The sequence below is a fragment of the Vombatus ursinus genome, unplaced genomic scaffold (genome assembly GCF_900497805.2).
Source record: "Vombatus ursinus unplaced genomic scaffold, bare-nosed wombat genome assembly UNPS02001419.1, whole genome shotgun sequence".
Classification (NCBI taxonomy): Eukaryota; Metazoa; Chordata; class Mammalia; order Diprotodontia; family Vombatidae; genus Vombatus; species Vombatus ursinus.
Genome location: NW_020941197.1, coordinates 7229835 through 7251749, shown reverse-complemented (window position 1 = coordinate 7251749; position 21915 = coordinate 7229835). Strand labels below are relative to the sequence as shown.

The window sequence follows — 21915 nt, the reverse complement described above, 5'->3', positions numbered from 1 at the left end:
TTTCCCTTTCTTTCTTTTCACATGCTCTCGGTAAACAGGTTTCACAAAGTGTGTTCAATTAACCCTTGAAGAAAACCTTTCCCAGCTCATCCTAAACTTAAACCAGAACTGCAGAAGAAACCGATGAGGCATTTGATTTTAAATGTTAAGAAGGTGGGAAAAGTTTGGTATTACACACACTTTCCAAGTGAGTGCACCTGGAGTACTGCCTGTATTTAAACAGCTTTGAGAAAAAGTAAAAAATGAATTGTAAAACACTCCCTGGTCTCCCATTTGTGTCTCTGTGGTTGGGTGACAAAAGGCACATACACATACCATCAGTCTGCTGCTTATTTAGTGATTTAACTGAAAATTTTGTGTGAAATATTAAGAACATGTTCAAGAATTATCATGCGCCTGGTTTGAAAGTAAAACCAATCTAAGACTCAGAATGGAAGGCTCGCTTTTTAACTAGCCTGCATTTATCTATACACAACACTTCTTTTCGAATCTAGCATGCAAATGTCAATGTGGAAAGAGGAAGTAACTGCCAGAGCTTTGAGTTGTAACTTTTTTTGCTTCAACTTTGGTCACTGGATAAATGCACTAAATCTATTCACCCTAAGATGATGGTCTTGGATCAAGGTGTGCTCTGTAGAAAACTGCTTTCTTGACAGGATATGTCTACAAAAAGTATTTTGTTATTCAGTAGAGCTTTGAGGTTTTGAACATAATGACATCTAAACCTGGAGTGAGCTAATGCTATAAATTAATTCTGATGGTATAAGAAGACACAGTCAGCAAGCTTAATAAAAATGTGTAAGATATTTGGCTTCTTTTCCCAAAATTAAACTCGGCAGAAATTTTTTTTCTAATGACAAGTATACAGTTCTTCCAAGTTGAAAAACCAGATTAGCTGCTATATTGTAGTTGGAATGAAATAGTTATATGCTTTTTTGGTTATGCTGTACTTGGACTAAACATGTATTAGAAGACATAAAAATTAAATCTACTGTGACAGAACTATTTCCTCTTAAAACTCACCCCTGTGTTTTATAGGATGTATAGTGGACACTAAGTGTTTCACAGGCATAGCTTACTGACACGTGAATAACCATAACTGAGTTTTTAAAGATACCTTTGCATTTGATGGACTGTGAACACTCCCACCTCATTTAGTGGAGCTAAAACAGGGCAGTTATAATAACATAACAATCAGGTTTGGGGGGGGGTTGCTTTTTATTCAAGATTTAAATTTTAAATGAAAAGACAAAACAGACAGTAGGATATTTAACATCTGTAAATTTTTTTATACCCTCCAAACCTGGGTCAGGCTTGCATATTATTATTCTCTTCTGTTATGAAGTTCTTACAAATTCATGAGGAAAATAACATCTTCCACTTTTATTTCAATTAGCAGAATTTTACCAATTCACTGTTGTAGAGCAATTAGAGGCTCTTGTTTTCAGCACCCCAAGGGAGAATTTATTTTTCATTCAGGCTGAAAACAGGGTAAGGAACCTGCAAGTCAGTTCTGATTAGTAAGTTTCCTTAGAACTATTATTTTAAGCTTAGAGAAGCCTACAATAATATAAAGAAAGAAAAAAAAAGGCCAACACCCAGGCCATTGTGAAAAAATACTGAATATGCAATAACAAAGTTGTTTATTTGGTATAGGCTGTAATTGGAAGAGGAAAAAATCCCTGCCTTAGGCAAAAGGTTATTCTGCTCTTTTGAATCTAATATGGAAGGGAAACAGAAACCATTAATTACTGTTTCAGCTATACCCAAAGAACCATCTGTATCATAAGCTGCAGCTAGCCTGTTGAAAACATAACTTCTATCAAAGCTTCTTACAGCTGTATTTCCCATAGTCTGGATTTTTTAAAAGACAGTAAGCATTGATCTGTCCTCCCACCACCCCCACCCCCACCCCCTCCCCCCCAAAAAAACCCATTTCAGCATTCCACAGCCTTCTTCCAGTCTATTATTTTTTAAATCATTGTGTAAAGCACCTTAAGGGGCACCCCTATTTCAAACCTAAAGTCTTCCTAAGTTTGTATTCTCCTAGGATGGATAATCACTTCCTACTTCATAGGAAATCTGTGTGTCAGAAAGAGTTAATTTTAAAATTGATGTGTTAATAACATCCCAGGCTAATGAATGTGTATCAACTTGATAAAGCTAATATAACTCCACCCTACCCCTTTACACAGTTAGTGAAGGGAGACAGTCCTTGCCTGCTGAGCCCTGGAATTTTTGTATTATTTTCCAAATGTTATGATTGATTCTATAGTAACAGCCAATATGAAAATACAAACCAGTCCTTCTTAATTTTCACTCAAACTGTAATTCACATGAGATACAACTCCTTAAAAGGCTTCCGGGATTCTGTCCCCTCTTTCCCCAAGGACCTTTAGTGCCAAACATGAATTCATATGACAAAATGAAAATGAGGGGAGGACAAAATTACTCTGCTTGTGGGGCACCTTCTGCAACACAGATATCATAATGTTGGCAGTAAGACCCAAGACCCTTTGAGAGAGAAGAAGAGGGAAGACGGAAGGTGTCACTAATTAAAAGTACTGGAGATGAACCATGATTCTGAATGGTAGACGTCGGACCTATTTTAGAAGTTTGACACAAGTAATAAGTTTTTACTTTTTTCTTCCCTTTTAGCCTCAAAACAAAACCAAAACCTCATGTTTTAAACTACTTTGATGTAACCATCAAGTTAAAGTGTATCTTTAGGGTTTCTTAAGTTGTATCTGACTAAAGCTTTAAAGATGAAAAGGTACTAATAACAGCTGATCAGCATCCTAAGTATTTTAGCAAATATTCTGGGTCTTTACTATAATTTTTTTGAGCTAGTCTGTAGTCACTGAATGGTCAGTCAGTTAATGAGCCATTTTCCCACTGAAAGGTATTGGTGTGTTACAGAGAACATAGAAGTATAAATTTTTTACACTTCTAAGTGGAAAAGAGAACTCAAAATTAGACTATGGGGGAGAGGTAAAAAAAAAAATGGGATGGCATAGGACAATGTTTTTACATAACCCTAGCCTACAACATCCCCCTGCACTCTCATCAAAGAATGAAGTCAGCCCCTGAAGTTAAGACTCTTGGGCTTCTGGTAAATCTATCATCCATGCACAGACTAAATGAATGATGGGCTCTTTCTCTAGCTTGAAAACAGTCTCTGAGTTCAACTGAGAAACAGAATCTATGGAAGTAGTAGAAAGGCACAGAACTAATAAAAAGCTCATAGAATTAGGCACCCTTCTTTCTCTTCACCACATCGTGATACTCTAAAAGGAATTCTGACCAAAAGAATAAGTTGATTTACACTAGTTGGGAAATTCTGGGTGCATAAAGAAGGTTAGGAAGGCACAGTGAGGAAGACCACTCACTTGTCCTTCTTGAGTGCTAGGGAAGACAGGGTGATGTAGTGGAAAGAGCCCAGAATTTACAGTTAGTGAAGGAAGCAATTTTTGAATCCTGTCTCTGCTACTTACTAGCTGTTGTGACCTTAAGGAAGTCACCATTCTCTAAGCCTCTGCTTTCTCATGCTTGAAATTCGAGGACTGGCCTAGATTCTCTCTAAAATCCCTTTTTTCTCTCCAGCCTAAATTCATAAGGGTTACTTAACTCTTTATTCCATGCATCAATCATTAACACATTATCTGTAGGTATTGAGTTGATGATAGCAGCTGTTTAAATTCTGAAACCCGGAACAGGGAATACCAAATTAATAGCCCTCTTTTCCTCCCTAACCATCTTCATACCCTTATGTCCTGTTCAGTTCAGAATAATATGAATCATTAAGGAAATAATCCCTTAAGAACACTACTGGATATTGGAATTAGGAGCCCATCAGAGCACCTATATGCATGAACACACATGGACTTTAAATGCTTGGTTTCCCATATTTAGAATAACTATTGATTCCAGCTTGAATACCAGAGACTACTTGCAAAAAACAATATGTTACAAAGGAAGAGGGATGCAGTGAGTTCATCAGGTGTGAATAGAGATGGAAACTAGGACAATATCAAATTATTTGGTTTGAGGGAGAGTGCTAAATACTCTTTCCTTAGGGGCATTTAAGCACATGGCAATCACTACCCTAGCCTAGGTATGGAAAGATATCCATAGCAACCACTTAAGCCCAACAACTGAATTATCATTTCTGGAGAAACATTAACAGACACCTATTCACCAGAAACATTCTGAACACACGTTCAATTATTTACATTATACCTTGATAGTGAGGCAGCATGCTATCTAGGGAACAGAATACTGGCTTCAACATCAGGAGACACATTCCCAGTTCTGGAATATGCTCACGGTGTGACCCTGAACAAGTCACTTTACCTCTCCCATCTTCAGTTTCCTTCTCTATTAAATGGGGATAACAATATTTACACTACCAACTTCATAAAATTATTATGAGGAAAGTGATATACAAGACTTAAACGATTCCACACGAGGGAATTGTTACGTGGACATAAGTCATACGGGCTATTCAATGCCATCCAACCCAGGTACATTTGGTGAATGTACACAAATGTACATAGATGTTAGACCCAAGACAGAGTTTAGAGATCATCTCATGTAATACTTTTTGGAAAACTATAAAATGAAATAAATTTCCCAAGATCAAATAGTTAATTAATGGCAAAGATAGAACTAGAATCTGTCTCGACACCCCACAGTCCTTCCCCCAACCTCTAGGGCACTACAGTTTTCACTACTATCTTTTGCTCCCTTTCTCACTGAATTCTACCAAAATGATGACAGCTTAGACAGTTTGGAGAAAAAACAAATAAGTATGAAAATGCCAGTACAGTGGAAATATCCTGGTACAAGAGGTCTAGGACTAATACAGGTTAGCATGTTATAAATAATTGAGTGAGTTTATATTCAGTTTTTATTGTGTGTAGTTACTATGTTTTGTCGGATATGATCTGACCTAAGGCATAGCCTAATCTGTGAACTAGCAACTCATTATTATGCTGTTTTATTTTGTCTTATTATACCAGGTCCCTCTGAAGTAACATATTGAAAACTGAAATCACCATCTTTCTCCCAGAACTGTGGCCTCTCCTAACTTTGCTATTTCTGTCTATGGCATCACCGTTCACCTAAGTCTCCCATATTTAAATGTTTAGGATTATCTTTGCCTCTTACCTCTTCCTCATCTCTCATTTCTAACAACTACCAAGTCCTGAAATTCCATCTTTTCAACATATCCCCCCTCAGTCCCCTTCTTCTTTGCTCCCACTTCTACCGCTCTTGAACAGACAGACCCTCAATGTCGCCTACCTGGAGTAATTGCAATAGCCCGAAGCTAGGTGGCGCAGTGGATAGAGCACTGGGCTTGGAATCAGGAAGACTACGGCCTCAAGACACTTACTAGCAGTGTAACCCTGGGCAAGTCAACTTAACCCTGTTTGCCTCAGTTCCTCATCTGTAAAATGAGCTGGAAAAAGGAAATGGCAAACCTCTCCAGTATCTTTGCCAAGAAAACCCCACTGGGGTCATGGACACTACTGAACAATGACTTAACAACAACCTCCGACATGGTCTTTCCACACCCTCCTTTCACACCACTGCCACAATTATTTTCTTTACACAGAGATCTGACAGTTTCTTTAGTGGCACTATACTGTCTACTGAGTTAATTTTTCTAGTATGCCAAGCCCATTTACAATCGAGCACCCTACCTTTCCTGTCTTATTCCACATCATTGTCCTCCATACACTCTCCAATTCACCAAAATGGACCATTCTCCACCCTATGCTCTCATATCTACATGTTTTGCTCACACTGTTTGCTCCCTATGTCTAGAACAGTCTTCCTCTCCCTCTTAGTTGAATTTCTATACATCTCAAGTGCTACCTCCTCCATGAAGCCCTCTCTGATTACCTGCCCAAAGTCAGAAGCATCCTTCCCCTTCAAAGTACTTTATTTTGCAACTCTCTAATACACTTTTCATGTAAATACTGTCTATTACTCATAGTGCTGCTTGTGTCGCAAACCCATACTAGAGTAAACTAAGATTATAGGATTGTAGATTTAGAGCTAGATGGTAACTTACAAGACATCTTGTCCAAACCCCTTATTATAGAGATGAGGAAACTAAGGCCTGTGAAGGACACAGACCACATTTTATCTAAATTCTCTTTATTGCTTGTGCCTAGCTCAGTACTCTGTAAATATAAGGCACTTCAAAATGTCCTGTGAATGAATAAATACATGCTTAGAAAAAACAGTACTTTATTCCCCAGGCAACCCTGGGAAGCTTTGATTAAGCATGCATTTGAACACTAGGTAATAATCTTGAAACTTCTGCTCACCTTTTGTTCCTGCTTAAATTGTCGGGGATATTAACAGATGAATAGCATTAGTCAAACAGAAGTCCTAGTCCTTAAATTTCCTGCCACTCGACTGGTCAGCCACAAAAGATATTGAAGGAGAAAATGATAAAGTCTCAAGGTCTTCTGTAACATAATAACAATGAAGGAAGTTGGAAGACATTTGGGTTCTGAGGTTTAAAAAAAAAACAAAAAAAGAAAGCCAAAAAAGGTAGTATGGAAGACGTAAAAATTTGTAGCTAAATGAGAAAAAGGGCAGCTAGGTGGCTCCGCGGATAGAGTACCAGGCCTGGAGTCAGGAAGACTCATCTTCCTGAGTTCAAATCTGGCCTCAGACACTTTCTAGCTGTGTGATCCTGGGCAAGTTACTTAAACCCTATTTATCTCAGTTTCTTCATCTGTAAAATGAACTGGAGAAGGAAATGGCAAACTGCTCATTATCCTTGCCAAGAAAAACCCAAATGGGACCACGAAGAGTCAGACACAACCGAAAACAACTGAACAATAACAACAAAATGGGAAAGAAAGAAAAAAAAAAGACAAAACAACTCTGAAAGAGTAGATACTGTGTTTTATGTTTGTGTCTTCCCCAACATGTATCAGAGACATCAACAGTATTTAATAAATTGTTTGCTGAATAGAACTTAATAAATTCACTTAAAGCCTCTTAAGTGACAAGAACCACTCTCTTGGGCACTCCAACCAAACATCTTGAGTTGTTCTCCCCCAGCTCACTTCCCCAATGAAATCTTGCTAACAACTTCCTTGCTTTCAACACGGCTTCCATGCAGGACCAAAGGAAGACAACATACAGCCCTGAGGCATGTACAGTGGGAAACAGTTCCCACTTTAGAAGCTACTTTTGGGTTTCACAAACATGAAGGGACCCCCTTAGTGTTCATGGGTGAGGATATTTATGGAAGCAAGAATTTGGAGGTAGTCATTCTGCTAGACTTCACTTTGGGGGTCAGTCATCTAAACTACTGTCACTATCAGAAGGCACTAGGTTGTACTGACTGTAAAAATAAAAACAGGCTCAAATGGTAAACAGGGCATTGTAAGTTTTGCTTTGGACCAACAGGTGTGTAGTATAACACTTAAGTAAGTAGGAGCCAATCCCCATCTACACTCCCACAAAATAATAATATTGAGTAAAGGTTATGAAAGAGTACCAGGTGAAGAGCCCTAGGGAATGGAATAGCTGTCTATAAAACAGGAATCATATGAAACGTTGTTGTTTAGATTTAATAAATGCCCACGAGGAAGTTTGTATTCCACAGCACTACCCTTATCAAGGTAAGTTTTAGATGTGAGCTCGAAGATGAGCCAAAGGGAAAATCCATATCAACCCCTTGATCACTATACTTAAATACCTTTTCTCAATAGCCTATTGCTTCTTCCGTACTCTGGTAATCATCTAGGAATATAGGGTTTGACTAGGTGGCACAGTAGATAAAGTGCTGGGCCTAGAGTCAGGAAGAACGAAGTTCAAATACAGACTCAGATACTTACTAGCTGGGTGACCCTGGGCAAGTCACTTAACCCTGTTTGCCTCGGTTTCCTCATATGGAGAAAGAGCTGGAAAAAGAAAATGAAAACCACTCCACAGTACTTTTGCCAAGAAAACCCCAAATGGGGTAATGAAAAGTTGGACGTGACTGAACAACAACATATGCCTTATTTCACCAAAAAGAAAAGTGACTTTTTCCACTGGCACAAATGTACTCAGTCCAGTGCCAAGGCTATACAGAGTGTCAATCCAAGGATCAAGCCTCTCCTTTCCCTTAACATTAATAAACATTTGAGTGCCTATTATCTACTAGACAATAGGACTTACGCTTCATTTTTCTACCCACAATGCCAGTGGGGTTCACAAAGTGTGATCTGGAGATCCTGGCAATGGAAGGCAGTCTATGGGGTCAAAATTATTTTCATGCTAAGATATTTTAACTTCTAATATGGAAATATCAATAGGTAAAAAGATAAAAGCTCTTTGGGGAAGGAATCCTCAATAATTTTTGAGAGATGAAAAAGTTTTGAGAACTGCTGTACTATACTATCTTTTTGGCCCATCGAGCACCTTGCACATAGCTGGTAGGGGATTAATGATAATGACTAAAGCAATTAAGAAATTCTTTCATAAATGCTGTACATAAGTTTCTTCATGTTCTGATAAAGTAATGAAGATAACAGAAGAGTCCAGACATTCACAATCATGAGACGAAAGAAAACAATGGGGGATTGTCATTTTTTTTTCCTCCACAGGTGATTTTGAGCTAGCCCCTTTATTCTCATAAAGCTTTGTCTTTCCCATACTAAAATAAGGAAAACAATCACGTATCCTTTAACTTTAAAAACAACAACAACAACAATGCTACATAAGGCTATCTGTATGGTATTCTGAGCTACTTGGGGAAAGAGGCTGCAAAAATTCATAGTATTGTTATTACTCTAACAAAGACAAAACAAAAAAGTGAAGGAGTATATGTGTTAAGAGAGAATCACATTTAACATTTCAGTTGGAATATAAGAGCTTTACTTCAGTACTGTCTGTTACAGCTCAAAATCATTACTCTAGCAGCATGCTGCTTTAGGGATGAGGTCAGTGCATCAAGATGGACCATTTTGACAGGAGCGCAGCTGCCAGATTTCGTGTGTCTCACAGCCCACCAATTCTACTACAAGAACAAAAGTTTAAAGGTGAAATAAATTTTCTCTTTTCTAAGCAAAAAAAAAAAAAATTCCTGATCAGGGATCAGAATTAAAGTGGAAAAACATTCAAAATGCAGAATTTAAGTTTCATTGTAACTTTTAGAGTTAGGAAGGGCCTCAAAGATTACTTAGAGAAGAGGAAGCCCAAGGGTGCACAATCAGAAGACTAGGAGTCGGGTAGCATCTGACTTGGGCGAGTCTGAGCCTCAGTTTCTTTATCTGTAAAAGAGATGATACTTCTGTACTACCTACTTCACAGGGCTGCTGTAAGGAGAGTGCTGGGTAAAGTACTATAAGAACATTAATACAACTTCCTTGTTTTTGCAGAAGAGCAAAATTAAGTCAGAGAGATTTAACGACTCACAGGTAGAGGAAAATCCTAGATCCTAGAACACAGATCTCCTGATCCCCTTTTCCACTACATCTTGCTACCTCCATATTTAAGTTAACAAATAAAATTTTTAAATGATTTGTTACTAATGATGAAATTTGAAGAACTACATGACCCAGCAGGTCAAGCATAACCTCAAGAGTTGAAAGTTCATGATTTCTTCCTACTTTGCCACTCAGCAAATATTGTGCGATTCAATCAATACAACAAACATTTGTGTGTCAATCATGTGGCAAAGCACTACAATAACACGATTTGACTGATCTCTCTAGTTTACAATGCTCTTACAAAGAATAATTAATTTAATCTCATTATGACTCTTCGAGGTAAGGTGGGAAAGATACCATTATTATTCCCAGAGGATGAGAAGTTAGCTGACTTGCCCAAGGTCACCCAATTAGTAACTGTCTTCCAGATTCAAGCACAGTGATCTATCTACTAATGCAAATTGCCTCTTAACCACACTGTTAAGGCATGCTTCATTTGTTAAGTGAGACTAACTAGCATGGTGAATCAAAATCTTAAGTTGTAAGAGAACTGAACACACTTACAAAGTCTCGCTATATGAGAAATGAGTTGTTGTTCTGTCCTTTTTCAGTCGTATCCAACTCTTCATGACCCCATTTGGGGTTTTTCTTGGCAAAGATACTGGACTGGTTTGCCATTTTCTTCCCCAGTTAATTTTACTGATGAGGAAACTGAAGCAAATGGGGTCAAGTGACTTGCCCAGGGTCACATAGCAAGGGTCTGAAGACAGATTTGAACTCTGATCTTCCTGACTCCAAGGCCATCACTTTACTCACTGTAACCCCTAGCTGCACCGTGAGAAATTAAGTGTTACTCTTCTTAAGGACAGTAACTTGACTAATTCCTTAATTACCAAGTTAGCTGAGACATGGAGATAATGGTTCCCTTTCCTTTAGTTTTTTTTAAACACCTGAATTTGGGGTTTGTATTTTTTTCAGAAGTTCAGAGAGAGTTACTTTAATTAGGCAAACCGAGAACTCTTTCCTAATAAAAATGAAACAGCCTATTGAGAGATCCAAGTGGGAGGTAAAGTAGGGGTTTATTCTAGAAGTGATAAATAGACCTTAGAAGATCACTTAATGAAACCCACACCTTTGGTAGATGAAGAAAGTGACCTGTGCTGGAGTGGTCGGTCCCCTCAAACTACAATGTTATCAGGGTCACATGGAAAAAAACAGATACTTTAAGAAGACTTTGTCATGATACTTGAAAAACTCTTATTCTACTAAGGCCAAAAAGGGAAGTGAATATAGCAGGTAGACCTGTTGGGAGAAAATGCCATGTTTTGAAGGGCCTTACCCTTGGCCTTTTGAAAAGAGTATCTCCTGGGTGTAGTGAAAACACTTCCTTATTTTTTAAATTAGTTTTATTTATTTTGTTAAATATTTACCAATTACACATAAAATATTTTTAACACTCATTTTTTAAAAATTTTGAGTTTCAAAATCTCTCCCTCCTGGCCCTCTTCCCTCTTTGAGAAGGAAAACAATTTGATATGGATTATACATGTGAAATCATGCAAAACATATTTCCACACCAGCAATGTTGCAAAAGAAAACACAAACAATAAAACAATAACACTGTTCTTTTAAAAAACAACAACAACAACATGGTTTGTGCATCAGTGCTGCCACTTATTAGTTATGTTACTTTAACCTTTGGGCCTCAGTTTCTATGTATGTAAGACAAGTGAGCTAAACTAGGGCCTGATGATCTCTGAGGTCCCATCTAGCTACGATTTTATTTCCAAAATTGTTAATCTCTAAATAGTCTTTTCCAACTCTAACCTTCTTTGACTCAATGATTTCCACCCCTACTCCCCAGTAGGGTACCTTCTTAGCAGTTCAAATTTGAAAAGAAATCAGATCAACAGCTCAGAGTAGAATCAGGAATTGAACTTGACTCTGTGTTGTTAAGTGCCTACTATGTGCCAGGCATTGTGCTAAATTCAAAGAGAGGTAAGAGTCCTTGCTTTCAAGGAGCTCACGTTCAAACAAGAGAGAAACAACATCCAAACAACTACATACAAACGAGCTATAATTAAAGGATTAAACTGGACATAATTTGTGTGTATATGTAGTGTATCTTGCAGTCAAGCTCTTTAAAGGTAGCATGGAATCTCTCTACTTCCTTTAATAAGGCTGCCACTGGACAGAGACCTTAGATGAAAAGCGTATCTGTAAGGACCAACCCTAAGAACCCTGTACTCAAGGACTGAGCTCACTCTCTAGTCACAAGTACCATCAATGGAATGGTACTTTTCAGTAGAGTAGAACAGTGGAAGTGTTGGACTGTGGAAAGCACTTCTTTACTTTATCTATGAAATCACTAGTTGTAGCTGCTGCTAAAGTTTTTCCTTAAAAAAGAAACAAAAATAAACAAAAAACCCAAATGTAAGTTTTTAAGGTAAGCTGTTAACGCCTGTATCTACAAAGGTTACAAGAAATACACATAACCTTTACAAGTTACCACTTAGGTAACAAGATAGATGTCACAAGATAAGAGAGACCAGACCTCACTTTGGAAGTTATTTTGTAGTTCTTAGAGTTTCAGTTGAAGATTCTTAACAGAATGTAGAAGAGAGACCAGATACAGGGTGGGGAACCTGCGGCCTCGAGGCCCCATATGGCCTTCTAGGTCCTTGGGTGAGGCCTTTTGACTGAGTGCAAGTTTTATAGAACAAATCCTTTTATTAAGGGGATTTGTTCTGTGAAGTTTGGATTCAATTAAAGGGCTGCACTTAAGGACTTAGAGGGTTACATGTGGCCTCAAGACCACAAGTTCCCCACCCCTGGGCTAGAACAAGTGTTCTTAACTTGAAATCTGTGGATAGATTTCAGGGATCTGTGAACTTGAATGGCAAAAAAAAAAAAAAAAAAAATTCTTTTCACTAACCTTTAATTGAAAGTCAGCATTTCCTTCAATTATAATATAGGCAGCAAACATTCTGAAAAGGGTTCCATAGGTTTTTACCAGTTTCCCCAAGGGGTCCATGGAGGCAGCTGGTGGCACAGTGGCTAGAGAGTTCAGTTTGGAGTCAGGAAGTGCTGAATTCAAATTCAGTCCCAGAAACTCACTAGTGACCCTGGGCAAATCACTTAACCTCTGTCTGCCTCAGTTTCCTCAACCATAAAATGGGGAGAATAGATAACATAGTTGTTGTAAGAACCAACTGAGATAATATCTGTATAGAGCTTGACACTGTATGTGATACATAGTAGGCCCTTAATAAAGGCTGATTCCCTTCCACCTCCCCATGACAGAAAAAGGAAGGTTAAAAATTTCTGGACTAGAGTTCCAGAAATCAGGAGAACTTAGGTTCAAGACCTAAGTTCTTACATCAGCTCTTACATCAGCAGTATGACCTCTGGCAAACCACAGCCTCCCTAAGTCTCAGTTTCCTTATCCATATGAGGAAAGGACTCTATAAACCTTAAAGTGGAAGAGACATGTGAGTTGTTATTATTATCCCCAAAGGCTTTATAAGCTGGAAAACAGCAGTGCATTACTTTCTCCCTTTTTGCATATGGGATAGAAGACAACACATTTTGGGGGAGAAAACTTAAGAGATTGAGGCAAGGCCATATAGTCATTCAGTCACAGAATAGGAAGTGGAGTACTTATTAGTGTAAGCCTTGTCTATCCATGCATTCCCTAATTATTCTAGAAGAAGTTTTTTAGTTCTTTGAGGAGTGAGATTTTTCTGTTATTTGCTCCTTTTTTTTCCTTTCTGGCAGGAGCCAGGGCTAACATTACAAATGATGGAAGACATCTTCTTTCCAAGAGGCAGTGTAGCTTAATGGATAAAGGGCTGGCCTCAGAGTCCAGAAGACTTGGCTTGCATCTTTGGATACTTTACTCACAGTGTGATCAGAGACAAGTCACTTAACTAACCTCTACGAGTTTCAGCCTCTTCATCTGTAAAACAGGGTAAAAAAAAAAAAATACCTAACGTGTCTACTTGTAAGGTCGCTGTAAGAGTGAACTGACAGGATTGTACATTAAGAGCTTCACAAATATCGATAAACATGAAAGTATAAGATAATAAAATAAGCCAAGTATCTGCCTTTCTTAAAATCTTAGCTCTGGTCACAAAGTAGGAAATGGCAGAAACCAAACAGGAAGGCATTCAAATACAACCAAGAGGTCATGCAGATGTGGAATCCACATACACAAAAAGGTAGAAGTGTGGAGTGCTTAACTTAGAGTCAGGAAGACATGAGTTTAAATCCCCTCAGACACATAACAGTTCTGTGACCCTAGACAAGTCATTGAACCTCTCTCAGACTCAGTTTCTTTATCTGTAAAGTGAGGAGGCTGGCCTTCATGTCTTTAAGGTCCCTTTCTGCTCTGAATCTATGGATCTGTGATCCTCTGATGATCTGAAGAAGAAAGTCAAATTTTGAATTTTCAAACTGGGATCATTAAGATTTTTGGAGGCAGGCTGTTTTACATTTCACATTCAGACACATATTTAACCATAGGGTAAAAACTAAGAGGTTGTCTTGTTTTTGTTTTAACAAACAATACTAAGCGTCAGAGCATTCAATCTTCTCTAAGCTTGGAAGGAGCAGCTGAGAATAGGAAAATGTAATCCAAATGTCCTGGGTTGCTAGTCTGGGGAAAATTAAACAAGGCTCAGATGACCAAAACAATTTTACAGATTTTTACATTGCACGCAAGGGGGCATTCAAAACAGAGGCCACAGGAAAAACAGCCACTTGCTCTTGCTGAAACTGTAGAATAAAACTTTCCACCTGCCTGTGATTAAGCAGTACATATAGCTAAAACTTGGAGCTATCCAAAAATCACAGCAAAGACATAAACCAATTATCCTCAGTTACTATAAAGAAAATGCGGGGGGTGGGGGGGGGAAGCAGGAGTAGGTGTGAGATGCTAAGTCTTGTTTAAGGAACAAATTGTTTCCTCAGTCAGCAGTCAAGTCAAGTATTAGCCTCAATCCACTTACTCTTTTAAAGCACTTCCTAAAAAGAGGGGTGGGAGTAGGGGTGGGGGCTGAAGACAGTCTCTCTGAAGCTAGTCCCCTAGCTTGCTCATTTACTTACTTAAGACTTACAATAGCAATAAGAAAAAAAACAACAATACTCTGGGCAGGGAACAAGAGGAAATATTACACATTCTACATTCTTGGTTTCCCTCTAGCTCCCCAAACTTCGAAAATCCACTAGTTAGAGTAATTTGATTTAATAGTAAATTTAAGTCTTTTTTGTTTTCATTTCTGGTGTGAGAGTGTGTGTGTGTGTGTGTGTGTGTGTGTGTGTGTGTGTGTGTGTGTGTGTGTGTGTGTGTGTGTGTGTGTGTGTGTGTGTGTGTTTTAAGTTTGAGACTGCCTTTAAACAAGTTAGGAAACTTTTGGTTAGCCACTGATACTATGTTAGGCAGCCAGACTACCAGGAGGTGAATGCTGATGAACTCATTCATTCAAACACATGGCTTAACTGATCTCCAGCTAGGCCTTTTATGTTAAATCTGACAAATTGAACACCAATAGATTAAAGTATGAAAGCCAAGCAAAAAGCAGAGTCTCTTTTAAGATGTACAAGAACCAAGATTTTTTTAAAAGTGTTTTTGGCTCAGTTTAAGGACAAAGTAAAAACTCTGCCTTATTTACACACACATGAACAAGATGCTAAGAGAATGAGACACTGATGCATATTAACTCAAAAAATATCATGTTCATTAAGTGAAGATAACTTGTGGTTGGGAAGGCAGAAATGAAAAATGGAAAGAAAGATGCTTCATAGACAAAATATGATTTTTCTGAAGTCATCTACTTGTCCAATTCTTAAACTTCTAAGATATAGAAGAAAGTGTCTAAATAGATCGGTTGAATCTTGATCAATCAAAGGAAAATTCACACAGACTTAATTTGCTGATAAAAACCACCAAGCTTATGTCTGAGAGGCATAGTATCAGGTCCACAATGCCTGCTTGCATAAGACTACCTGCTAAAATTTTTTCCGAGAACTTTGTTCCTTTTAATGTTCTGAGGAAATGGTATTTATAACCAGCCTCCTCCCCTGGGGAATATTATTTTTGGCAAAGCTCCAATTTTTAAAAACTATACTAAAATAACTATTAATTTACACCAAATTATTGGACTTAACATGTTGCTAATCTAAGAAGGCAGTATTTTTAGTGTCTAATGATGACAAAAAGCCATATGAAACTTATAGAAAGTGGTTTCAAAAGTTAGTTTGTTTTTTTAATTATGGTCACGTTTTGTATAGTTTATCTTTAATCTGGTTGGGGAGACCCATCTTACCATAAACATATGTCCTAGAGAAGTCTAATTAAGAAGGGGTTAAAAAAAAAACTTTTGGAAATCTGCAGCTTCCTTTTTATGCCTCACGCAAATGTTTGTGAGTATATGTAACCACAAATAGAGAACCTGGGATTAGAAGATGAGAATTCTGGACTCGAGTCCTAATTTATTAATTGTGATCTTGACAAGTCACTTAACCTCTGTGCCTCAATTCCATCATATATAAAGTGAGGTCAGTAACATATATGCTCCTACTTCAAATAGACAGTGTGAATTAAAGATATAGTATTACTAATGTATTTTGAGCTTTTAAAGCATCAAGGTAGTACTTAAAGATAATTAGTGCTATTATGACATCTTAATTTTAAAGGTTCAAAATGTACCTTTTCATACATTCATATATACATTCATACATAAAAATGAAATTTCATTTTTACACATTCTCTTAGATACAGTACTTACTGTTTTGATTGTATATTATTCTATTAAAAGAACATTCTACAAATCAATTTCAGCTTAGAGTTGTGATGGGGATTTTTTTAAGTAGTCAAGATGAGTTTTGTTACCTTTCCCCAATTTGAGAAAGATTATAATCTCCAAAATCACACTGCAGTATATCATAGGGAACAGAGCATGTGACGATAAGAAAAATTAGTATTCAGATCTAACCTCAGATACTTAACTAGCTACGAGACCCTGGGTAAGTCACTTAACTTCAGTTTTCTACTTTGTAAAATGAGGGTGTTAGACTCAAGATGACCTCGAAAGCTCTTTCGAGTCCTGTAATAATAATGGTATAATACCATGAAATTTTTACCAAGAACTCCAATAATCAGTGCACCTGAACTGTCTACAGGAAAATCTGTAAGAAACTGAACTGCTCAGCCAACCACCACTCAGTTCATAAATATCAAAAACTCCAATGATTTGTTGGCTTTCTCAGACATTTTGGGCATGAGACATCTTGTTAACTCATTACATCATCTTCACACCAATATTTTCTATTTACCTCGCACCTTTTCTGAGGAGCTCAAAAAGTATTATAAAAATCCTTATTAATCCTCCCAACATTCCTGCTTAAGGTCACAAAGCCAAATCTTAGCAGAAGCCTAAAAAAAAGAGGGGGGAAGGTGGAGGGAGAGGGGGGACAAAAAAGCTTGGAACTTCCAAGTCAGCATTCTGCCCATGAGACCACCCAGCTTTTGTGTCCATAAATAGATAAAGTCTAAGAATAATATAGTCCCAATAGAAAACAACAACAAAGTGGTGCAATACTAAGAACACTTAGGACCTAGGTTCAAATACTGGCTTTGCCATGGATGACCTGTGAGACTTTGGGGAAGTCACTTATTTCTTGGAGCCTCAGTTTCCTCAAGCTCAAGAGGAGGAGGTCAGACTATCTAAAGGATTTCTAAACTCCCACTAAGTTTGGTTCGTTATGTGCTTTTTTTGGGGGGGGGGTGATAGGGACAACGGGGGCTAACTGAGTCACAAAGTCACTGCCCAGAGTCACAAAGCTAGTAAGTGTCCGAGGCTGGATTTGAATTCAGGTCCTCCTGACTCCCGGGCTGCTGCTCTATCTGCTGCCCCACCTAGCTGTCCCCATTTCTTTCTTTCTTTTTTTTTTTCTTCATTTACAAAGTAAGAATGGCAAGGACAAGATGAGAGTCAAGCTTTAGGAAAGTCAGTCCTTTTGAAATATATCAGGTTTTTTCTCAGGGATTCATTAAATACTTAGCAGTACTAAACAACTAAAACATGTTCAAGGAAAGGCCCGTGATATCCTCATTCAAGTTGTGGAGCAATATTGGGGGGATGGGGGAAAAATGAAAAATAATCACTGGTCTCAAATGGCTTTGAGCCTTGGAAGAGAAAACCAAGAGTTATGCTATTGTAAAGAATTCAACAAGCATACGTTATTTCATAAACATCAAATATATTCAAAGGAAATGACAATCCACTTGGGGCTTCCCGGTGGGAGCATGGGGCTGAACGGAACCCTGAAGCTCAGGCTTGCAGAGTTAATGCATGGCAGCACGGGTGGCTCTCTCTCAGGCGCTGGTGCTGGTGTTTTTTAAACTCTGCCCCTTTTCGCCATCTTGGCTTTACCACTGGGAAGGGTTGCCTTATGAGGCAGCGAGGGGGCACAGTGGATAAAGTGCTAGATCTGGGGTCAGGAAGTTGTTGTTCAGCCATGTCTGACTCTGATGACCCCATTTGGGGTTTTCTTGCAAAGATACTGGAAGGGTTTGCTATTTCCTTCTCCCCCTCATTTGACAGAGGAGGAAACTGAGACAAACAAGGTTAAGTGATTTACCCAGGGTCATACAGCTAGGAAGTGTCTGAGGCCAGATTTGAATTCAGGAAGATGAGTCTTCCTGACTCCAGGCCTAGCCCTCTATCTACTGTGCCACCTAGCTGCCCATGCCTTTGCTAGATGTGTGACCCTAAGCAAGTCACTCAATCTCCTGCATGCCTCAGTTTTTGCATCTGTAAAATGGGGGTAATAATAGCAACCTACCTCAAAGGATTGTTGTGAGGAGAAAATGAGATACTATTTACAAAGTCCTTTGCAAATTTTAAAGCACCATACAAATGCTAACGACTGAAGAAATAGCCAATTAGTCTCCTAGCGTTCACAGACAAACTGAATAATTAATTAGGCCAGTATACTTATCTGTAAAATGGGGAGAATAACAGCAACCTAACTTGTAGGGGTGTTGTGAGGATCAAATGAGATAATATCTGTAAAGCACTGAGCACAGTGCCTGGCACGTTGTGGGCCCTGTGTAAATGTCTGCCCCTTCCTTTTAGCTTTAGCTTCATTGTTCCCACAGGGCTTTCAGCGGCCCTTCTCGAAGACACCTTCCAGGAGCCCATATGTTGTTTACATTACACTGTTGCTCCCTAACTCCACACATTCAAGTGGAGGTGCTGGCAGCTGAAGCTGTTTAACATCGTGACAGACTGTGCTTGCCGGTAGCATGCAGTTATCAGCCACTAAGCAGTATTTGGCCACTAACTCACTGTGTGACCTCGAACAAGAAATAACAACCAGTATGGACTTCAGTTTCTTTACCTGAAAAAAAAAAAAAAAGTCAGGACAGATAAGACTGACACACACTGATTCTATCATAATATTTATCTGGTCTGCAAAGCTTTTACTACCAAAAGACTCTTATTTCTTAAAACCTGTATGGGGAAAACAAATGACTTCCTGCTAATGTCAGTTGTATTTGACTCTTGGTGACCCCATATGGGATTTTCTTGGCAGAGATGCTGGAGTGGTTCACCATTTTCTTTTCCAGTTCATTTTACAGATGAGGAAACTGAGGCAAAGAGGGTTAAGTGACTTGCTCAGGGTCAGACAGCTATTATGTGCCTAAGACCAGATTTGAAGTCAGGTCTTCCTGACTCCAGGCCCAACACTCTATCCCCTGGGCCATCTAGTTCTCCTCCTCTCCCTCTAACCTGCCAATGAGCTGAGGTTGAAGATAGCCAAACAGTTCCAGATAGAGTGTTCAGATATTTTACTACTCACAGTATAATCTGAATTGGGAAATACGAGATGAGAAGATTTCTAATGAATGTCTCTTCCAACTTTAAAATTCCATGACACTAAATATCCACTGAACAACCCCACCCCTGGATTACTCTTCCCCATTCATTTCCTCCACTCCTACTCACATGCTGATGAATGGAGCTGCAGGACACCATTTTAAGGAGGCAGCAAGAGCCACTACAAAGTTGTTATCTGACCTCAAGAGGGTCCTTACCTCAGTAAGGCCATCTTTCACTCCTCACTTACTGGTTCTCGATCCCACTGTCTACAGAGGTTATTCTGAACCTTCTCTTCTCCCCTCAAATCTCCCACATCATCCATCTCCCACTCTCTGCATCCCCAAACCCTCTGACATCATCCCCCACTCAGCCTCCCATGAAGAGCCAACTCTGCACATGTTCTGGCCCACAGCTCCTGTTTTCTCCAGCGGACTGCCCTTACCACCATTCCAACTCTTGAATCTTCAACGTTTCCTCTATTCCTTCCCTCCCTGCCTCCTCTAACCAAATCCAAGTCCCTCTCAGCCTTTAAAGCATTCTCATTTGAACCTATTCATTCATACTATTGTTCCCTATCTCTTTTGTTGTTGTTCAGTCCTTTCAGTCAGACTCTGTGACTCCATCTGGTGTTTTCTTGACATAGATCCTGGAGTGGTTTGCCTTTTTCTTCTCCAGCTCATTTTACAGATGAGGAACTGAGGCAAATAGGTTAAGTGACTCGCACAGGGTCACACAGCTAGTAACATCTGAGGTCAGATTTGAACTCAGGAAGATGAGTTACCTATCCTATCTATCTCTACTCCCTTCCATTACCAAATTCCTACTCCCTTTCCTCCCAGTCACTCAACTCTTTACAAGTTGGCTTCCAAAAACTCACCACTCCACTAAAACTGCTCTCTTCAAATTTACCAAGGATTTCTAAAGGACTAAATCTGACAGCCTTTTCTCAATCCTCATCCTTTTTCAATCTTTGCACAACATTCGGCACTGTTGACCAGCCCTGTGCCCCTCCCCACTTTCGCCTCTTGGATACATACTCTCCTTCCCTCTGGATTTTCATGACACTACCCTCTCTGGGTTCTCCTCCTGGTATCCTTTGCTGGATCATAATTCATGTCACGCCCACTGACTTTGCATGACCTCATGCAAAGTGCCATTATCTTCCAGCCTCCTCAAGGCCAAGCTACTTTCCTTGTAGTAATGGTAACTACAGAAAACCAGTTGTGTTTAGTTTATTTAAATCTTGTAGATGAGAAGGGGGACATATTTTATTAAAATTAAGAACCCAATCAAGGACGAGGTTGAGAAGAGAGAATAAGATGGTAGGCACAGTACAAAGGCCTGGGATCAAGGGATGCCTCTACCCACTGGGCAGCCTCGGATAAATCAAATAAATTCTCTGAGATTAAAAAAATACTTTTACCAGCTACCTCACAAGGCTGCTGTGAGGAACATATTTTATTAGACTTAAAGTACTATATAAGCATGAGTTGTGTTTGTTAATATATTGTATCCCTCACAACTTCTATTCTCAAGTGGACAAAAGTATTGTACTTGATGTCAGGAAGACCTGAGCTCAAATGTTGCCTCAAACTCTTCCTATCCTTGGGACTCATCAATCAAACAGAGATGATAATAGCACCCACCTTCACCAATCTATTGTGAGGATTGGACGTACAGTCATTTGTACACTTTAAAGGGCAATGGTCGTACAAAATCTTGCACAAAGGAAGTGCTCAATGAATATGTGTTGCTGACACTGATACTTAGGCAGCTGGGGTGGGCAGTGTAAAGAGTGCTGGACCTGGAGTCTGGAAGACCTAAATTTAAAGGAGGCCTCAGAATATGTTGTGTGACCTTGAGAAAGTCATTTAACCTCTGTCTGCCTCTGTTTCCTCATCTGTAAAATAGGGATCATAATAGCCCAGGATTGATTGAGATTGAAATGAGATAATACTTGTAAAAAGCTTTATAAACCCTCAAAGCACTCTACAAATGCTAGCTATTGTTCTCATTATTACTATGTTTAATATTTATTTAGGATAGATCAATAAAACACAGCAGATTATACTGTTAAAGTCTGAAAGTCATGGCTGAGAGGAGCTAGCATTAATGACAAACCTCTTCCTTACCTGCTGCTCCCCACATTCCCTTTAACAGGAAAGCAATCTTCTAACAGGTTAAATGGTAGGCAAAACTCTGGATGTAGGTCTTGCTAATGAGGCGTTGGAGTCTTTCCTTTCATAGATAGTAAGCTCCTTGAGAGCAAGGACTATCTAAAGGGTGGGAAAACCTGTGGCCCTCTGGGTCCTCAAGTGCAGCCCTTTGACTGAATGCAAACTTCTCTAAGTCCTCAAGTGTGAATCCAGTCAAAGGACCTAGAGGGCCACATGTGGTCTCGAGGCCCGCAGGTTCCCTACCCCTGGACTATCTTAACTAACTTTTGCCTCTTTTTTTTATCTCCAGTGCTTACCATAGTGCCTAGAAGATAGTACGTACTTAATCTATGTTGAATAATTGAATATTTGTATTAGAAATAAACTATTTTTTTACACCTAGGAATAGTATTTCTATGCAAAAAA

At 38.9% G+C, this 21915-nt stretch overlaps 2 protein-coding genes across 2 annotated transcripts in view; one reads left to right on the top strand and one right to left on the bottom strand.

The window, feature by feature from the left end:
* Positions 1 to 21915, bottom strand: part of CMSS1 (cms1 ribosomal small subunit homolog) — a 424788-nt gene that overhangs the window by 350492 nt on the left and 52381 nt on the right. The gene's annotated exons all lie outside the window — the stretch shown is intronic.
* Positions 1 to 21915, top strand: part of FILIP1L (filamin A interacting protein 1 like) — a 42036-nt gene that overhangs the window by 205 nt on the left and 19916 nt on the right. The gene's annotated exons all lie outside the window — the stretch shown is intronic.